This window comes from Rattus rattus, chromosome X (assembly GCF_011064425.1).
Source record: "Rattus rattus isolate New Zealand chromosome X, Rrattus_CSIRO_v1, whole genome shotgun sequence".
Lineage (NCBI taxonomy): Eukaryota > Metazoa > Chordata > Mammalia > Rodentia > Muridae > Rattus > Rattus rattus.
This window is the reverse complement of record NC_046172.1, coordinates 70,333,874-70,341,571: the sequence shown is the minus strand read 5'-3', so window position 1 is coordinate 70,341,571 and position 7,698 is coordinate 70,333,874.

Here is a 7,698-nt window from a genome sequence, read left to right as displayed (position 1 = left end):
TATCATTAAATGTTTATTTTTTTGCTATAGGAAACCTTAAAACTCCTAACTTCATATTACTTATCAAGTATATATTAACTATCTCTTGAACTATTGACACACAACTGCTTTTTCTAAAGAAGAAAAAATATCCTTAATTCCTCCTGTTGTATTTTAGTACCTTGTATCTAGCTCCGTTTGTTCTATACTTCCTAGCTTCCAGTAGTCATCCAGATCACAGTCTCTACGTTTTGGAAAACAACTTTAGAATTTCACTATACAAAGAAAATATTGAGTGGTTGTCTTTCTATGTCTGAATTATCTCAGTAAACATAGCTTCCAGTTCTATCCATGTTTCCAGAAATGAAAGGATTTCATTTTTCATGACAGAATAATATGCCATTATATGAAATATTGGTCATATTCACTGTTGTCACTCATCCACTTGATAGACACATCTCAGTTTTAAACTTTATCATGCCTATGATGAACAGTGCTTGGAGTACAAGTGTTTCTTTGAGATACTGAATTTATTTCTATGAATATATTGTCAGATAGTACTGAGATTAGTGATATATTTGAAGCTATAAATAATATACTAGAAATAACATCTACTATTTTGCCATTTTCCCTCCATCTTTTACTCTTTCCCCATCCCTCCTCTCCCCTGCCCTCCCCACTCTCTCACCTGTGTTTGCCCACAAGTTCCTGTCCATGTGCCTGCCATGGAGTATGTGTGGAGGTAATAGGACAACTTTTGAGAGTCAACTCTCTCCACCATATGGGGGTTGGGAAGTAAACTCAGAATATCAAGCTTGTTGGCAAATGTCTTTAACTACTGAAATATTAAAACATAATATCACCCCAACATATTTATTTTCTATTTGTCTTAAATACTATTTTCTCTTCATCTTTTTACTGCCTCTTTTTGGGGGTTCTGAAACAGTTCTTTTCTATTGTCCTACCTTAATTCATTTGTAATTTATTGCTACACATCTTTTCACAAATACTTGTCCTCAGATTCCAGATTAACATCTTAAACCTATAATAGTGTCTTTCCAATTAGTAAAACTCTTAAACAAAGTGACATACAAAATAGTGTTCTTCCCCCTTCCCTTATGCTGTTGCCATACACAACCAATAGTTACATTGTATAAATATCATTACAGTTCTACAGCATTGATCACAGTCTTAAGTTTGGTAACTGTTTGTCTGTATATCACTTTAAAGATCTGGAGATCTAGAGTTTATAGAAAGCTGAACCTCTGTACAGTTTATTCACAGGGTATTTTATTTATTGACCATGACTTCAAGAACTTTTGGTCTCTCTATAGCTAAACATTCCTGGGAAAATTATTTAGTTCTCTTCATCTAATCTCTCTCTCTCTCTCTCTCTCTCTCTCTCTCTCTCTCTCTCTCTCTCTCTCTCTCTCACACACACACACACACACACACACACACACACACACAGTGTCTGGAGTGCTAGTACATTGATGAATTTAATGATCCTGTATTTGGAAAGCCCTTATAATATATAAAGCTCAAATATTGGTCCAGCTGTCCTATTCAGCTATTGAATATTAAAGGCCAGACATTGAGTACCAGTCTATTCTTGTTTTGAAATGTTCAATAAGTGAAAGAACATTTGGCCTGTAAATATCCAGTTGGTACAAAGGTGACCATGACAGAATTTTATGTATACAAAGAGCTGTAGTTCTATTTTATTAATTTCAGAAATGCAAAGCATTCCTTGTTGCTAAACTCCAGAATACCTCTTTTTCTCCATGACTGACTCTGTTTTGACCCATTTATCTTCATGTGAATGTTTTAATCAAGCCTCAGTAACATGCTGTGCAGCAGTGACAGTTTATAAGTTAATAAATATCCACAGCACAGCAAAGATGCTGGGTTTTCATTCAGTCATCGCCAGGTGCTTTTACTCCAATGATTAGCTTCATGTAGAAGTGGAAACAAATGATTTTAAGAACATGCATAATTATCTAGACTGCACAGTATATGCAAATATGTTAATATAGTGAAAACATGGGTAAATCATTAGTTTAAGGAAGTTCAGGACTGCCTCTGAGAGGCACAGTAGGGTGTATATGTTTGTTTGTTTGTTTGTTTGTTTGTTTTGTTTGTTCAAGTGACATTGACATGGAAAGAATACTTGGAAAAAAATAAAATCTGAAAAATTGGGTCAGTCCTGGTTATTTTAATATTCTAAAGCTAAACATCATGAATACTACTTGCTCTAGGAAGATATGTGTGATAGACGATTTCATCTGCTTTAAACATCTTCAAAAATGTCTACATAAAAATGACACCTCGAGGGTTAACTTTCATAGAACTGGAAGATGCTCTGCAGACCCCTGGGAAAAGTCATCATCATCTTATATAGCTGTGATTATCATGCAAGATATGCAAAAGGGTGCAATAGTGGCATGAAGGTTATGGGGATAACAAAGCTCTGCTGTATTATATTTAACGATCAATCCATGTGCAGAAATACACTCCTAGTACTGAAATTCTGAACAAGAACCCATTGTAGATAAGTTCATATATCTTATTAGTCAGCAGAGTAGACATAGTATAAAGTGGCATTTTAATTTCATCTTTAAACATACAGATTAGTGCAATTCTTAAGCCACATCAAATAGATTTGCTTGTGTGCTGGACAGCAATTAGTGTAGCATCTCACAACTTGTCAAAGTGCAGAGAATAAGTGTCAATAGAATGACCAGTGACAAATAGGAGATCTATATCATATATTTTCTTCTTAAGGCTCAGGGACAATTATGGTCAGAAAGGATCAGAGTGAAACCATGTCCTCTGGGCATGAGAATACCTCCATACATATGATGTAACACATCTGAGGTTACTTGAAAAGATGTGCACAAGATAAAGTCAGTCAATAATCCACCATGGATAGTGGAACTACTCACATGAATGTCCCCACAACAAGGAGTTTTTCAGTATAAACTGGACTTGGTGTGGTATAAAAAAGGAAGATTGGAAATTGGGAAGTGTAGGCATGGGTTTGAAAGGAGCTAGGGTAACTATGATCAAAACACATGGCATAAAATGCTCAGTAGAATATCCAAAAAATTGGCCTGTGCCCAGAGTTGACCCAGTTCCATAGCTCTCGGTATACAAATTCTGTGGGGGAGAGAATTGGACTTTCAGAAGTGTGGACAATCCTGCGAGCTCTGGGAAGAACATCACTTCTGCCCACATACCTGTCCGAAAAGGAACCCAACTAGAGCCCTCTGGACACAGGAACTTAGGAGCAGTGAGGGAGAGGATACTTACTGTATCTGCCTGTGCCCAGAGATAAAGGCCAGGCCCCAGCAAGTCTGACACATCTGAGAGCAGAGGTAAGACCACCACTTCTACTCTGAGGGATGCATATGGAACCCTCAGGACACATAAACTCAGAAGCAGTCTGGGACAGGACCCTTCCAGATTCTGCCTGTGCCTGGAGCTGACGTGGTCCTACAGATCTCTGTACAAAGATCCTTCAGGAGTGCTCACAGACAGGCTTAGAGGAGGGTCAAGTCACTATCAGAGACAGCAAGACCAATTAACACTAGAGACGACCAGCTAGTGAGAGGCAAGTACAGGAACCTAAGAAACAGAAATCAAGAATACTTGGCAACATCAGAGACCAGTTCTCCCACCAAAGCAAATACTGGATATCCCAACACACTAGGAAAATCAAGATTTTGATTTAAAATCACATCTCATGACAGTGATAAAGGACTTTAAGAAAGACATAAATAACTTCCTTAAAGAAATACACAAGAACACAGGTAAACAAATAGAACCCTTTAAAGAGGAAACACAAAAATCCCTTAAAGAATTACAGGAAAACACAACCAGACAGGTGAAGAAATTGAACAAAACTATTCAGGATTTAAAAATGGAAATAGAATCAATAAAGAAACCACAAGGGGAGACAACCCTGGAGATAGAAAACCTAGAAAAGAGATCAGGAGTCATAGATGTAAGCATCACCAACAGAATACAAGAGATAGAAGAGAGAATTTCAGGGGCAGAAGATACCATAGAAAACACTGAAACAACCATCAAAGAAAATGTAAAACGCAAAAAGCTTCTAGCCCAAAGAATCCAGGAAATCCAGAACACAATGAGAAGGTCAATCCTAAGGATAATAGTTATAGAAGAGAGAGAGGACTCCGAAATTAAAGGGCCAGTAAAAATCTTCAATAAAATTATAGAAGAAAACTTCCCTAACCTAAAGAAAGAGATGTCCATAAACATACAAGAAGCCTACTGAACTGCAAATAGATTAGACCAGAAAAGAAATTCCTCCCAACACATAATTGTCAAAACACCAAATGCAGAAAACAAAGAAAGAATATTAAAAGCAGTAAGGGAAAATGGTCAAGTAATATATAAAGTCAGACCTATCAGAATCACACCAGACTTCTCACCAGAGACTATGAAAGCCAGAAGATCCTGGAAAGATGTCTAAAGACCTTAAGAGAACACAAATGCCAGCACAGGTTACTGTATCCTGCAAAACACTAAACATAGATGGAGAAACCAAGATATTCTATGATGATACCAAATTTACACAATATTTTTCCACAAATTCAGACCTAAAAAAAATAATAGAAAATTCCAACACAAGGAGGGAAACCATACCCTGGAGAAGGCAAGAAAGTAATCTTCTTGCGACAAACCCAAAAGAAGAGAGCCACAGAAACATAATACAAACTCTAACAACAAAAAATAGCAGGAAACAAAAAAAAAAGAGCTGGAAACAACAATCACCATTCCTTAATATCTCTTAACATCAATGGACTCAATTCCTCAATAAAAGGAAACAGACAAACAGACTGGTTACATAAAGTGGACCCGACTTTTTGCTGCATGCACAAAACATACCTCAGTGACAAAACAGACACTACCTCAGAGTGAAAGGCTGGAAAACAACTTTCCAAGCAAATGGTCAGAAGAAGCAAGCTGGAGTAGCCATTCTAATATCAAATAAAATCAATCTTCAACTAAAAGTCATCAAAAAAGATAAGGAAGACACTTCATATTCATCAAAGGAAAAATCCACCAAGATGAACTCTCAATCCTAAATATCTATGCCCCAAATACAAGGGCACCTACATACGTAAAAAAAAACCTTACTAAAGCTCAAAACACACATTGCACCTCACACAATAATAGTAGGAGATTTCAACACCCCACTCATCAATGGACAGATCATGGAAACAGAAACTATTCAGAGACATAGAAATACTAACAGAAGTTATCAACCAAATGGATTTAACAGATATCTGTAGAATATTTCATGCTAAAATGAAAGAAAATACTTTCTTCTCATGGTACCTTATATAAAATTGATCACTATTTGGTCACAAAACAGTCCTCAACAGATAAAACAAGATTGAAATAATCCCATGCACTATCAGATAACTACAGACAAAGACTGGTCTTCAATAACAATAAAAACAACAGAAAGCCCACATATACATGGAAGCTGAACAACATTCTACTTAATGATAACTTGGTCAAGGAAGACATTAAACACATTTTAGAAGTTAATGAAAAGGAAGGCACAACATACCCAAACTTATGGGACACAATAAAAGCTGTGCTAAGAGGAAAACTCATAGCTCTGAGTGCCTCCAAAAGAAACTGGAGAGAGCATGCACTAGCAGCTTGACAGCACATCCAAAAGCTCTAGAACACAAAGAAGCAAATACACCCAGGAGATGTAGAAGGCAGGAAATAATCAAACTCAGAGCTGAAATCAACCAAGTAGAAACAAAAAGAACCATAGAAAGAATCAACAGAACCAAAAGTTGGTTCTTTGAGAAAATCAACAAGATAGATAAACCCTTAGCCAGACTAATGAGAGGACACAGAGAGTGTGTCCAAATTAACAAAATCAGGAATGAAAAGGGAGACATAACAACAGAATCAGAGGAAATTCAAAAAATCATCACATCCTACTACAAAAGCCTATATTCAACAAAACTTGAAAATCTGGAGGAAATGGACAACTTTGTAGACAGATACCAGGTACCAAAGTTAAATCAGGAACAGATAAACCACCTAAAAATTCCCATAACTCCTAAAGAAATAGAAACATTTATTAAAAGTCTCCTAACCAAAAAAAGGCCCAGGACCCAATGAGTTTGGTGCAGAATTCTATCAGACCTTCATAGAAGACCTAATACCCATACTGTCCAAACTATTCTACAAAATAGAAACAGAAGGAACACTACCCAATTCCTTCTATGGAGCCACAATTATGCTTATATCAAAACCACACAAAGTACCAACAGAAAAGAGAAGTTCAAACCAATTTCCCTTATGAATATCAAGGCAAAAATAATCAAATTCATGCAAACTGAATCGAAGAACATATCAAAATGCTCATCTATCTTGACCAAGTAGGCTTCAATCCATAGGTGCTGGGATGGTTCAATATATGGAAATCCATCAACATAATCCACTATGGAAACAAACTCAAGAAAAAAGTCCCGGACACATGATCATTTCATTAGATGCTGAAAAAAACATTTGACAAAATTCAACACCCTTTCATGTTACAAGACTAGAAAAGATCAAGAATGCAAGGTCCATACATAAACACAATAAAAGCAATATACAGCAAACCAGTAGCGAACATCAAACTAAATGGAGAAAAACATGAAGCAATCCTTCTAAACCAGGGACTAGAAAAGGCTGCCCACTCTTTCTCTACTTATTCAATATAGTACTCGAAGTCCTAGCCAGAGCAATCAGACAACAAAAGGAGGTCACAGGGATACAAATTGGAAAGTAAGATGTCAAAATATCACTATTTGCAGATGATATGATAGTATAGTTAAGTGACCCCAAAAGGTTCAAAAGAGAATTACTAAGCCTGGTAAACAACTTCAGTAAAGTGGCTGAATATAAAATTACCTAAAATTACCACAAACAAATCAGTAGCCTTCTTCTACTCAAAGGTTAGACAGACTGAGAAAGAAATTAGAGAAACAGCACCCTTCACAGTTGTCACAAATAACACAAAACACCTCAGTATGACTCTAACAAAGCAAGTGAAAGATCTATATGATATAAACTTCAAGCCCCTGAAGAAAGAAATTGAAGATCTCAGAAGATTGAAAGATCTCTCATGCTCATGGATTGGCAGTATTAACATAGTAAAAATGGTCATTTTACCAAAAGCAATCTACAGATTCAATGCAATCCCCATCAAAATTCCCACTCAATTCTTCAGAGAGTCAGACAGAACAATTTGCAAATTCATCTGAATAACAAAAACCCTAGATAGCCAAAACAATCCTCAACAATGAAAGAACATCTGGGGGAATCACCATCCCTGACCTCAAGCTATATTACAGAGCAACAGTGATACAAACTGAATGGTATTGGTATAGAGACAGGAAGGTAGATCACTGCAATAGAATTGAAGACCCATAAATGAACCCACACCTATGGTCACTCAATCTTTGACAAAGGAGCTAAAACCATCCAATGGAAAAAAGAACATTTCAACAAATGGTGCTAGTGCAACCGTAGGTCAGCATGTAGAAGAATGCATATCGATCTATTTTTACTGCCCTGTACAAAGCTGAAGTCCAAGTGGATCAAGGATCTCCACATAAAACAGATACATTCAAACTTATAGAAGAAAAACTGGGGAAGAGTCTTAAACACATGGTC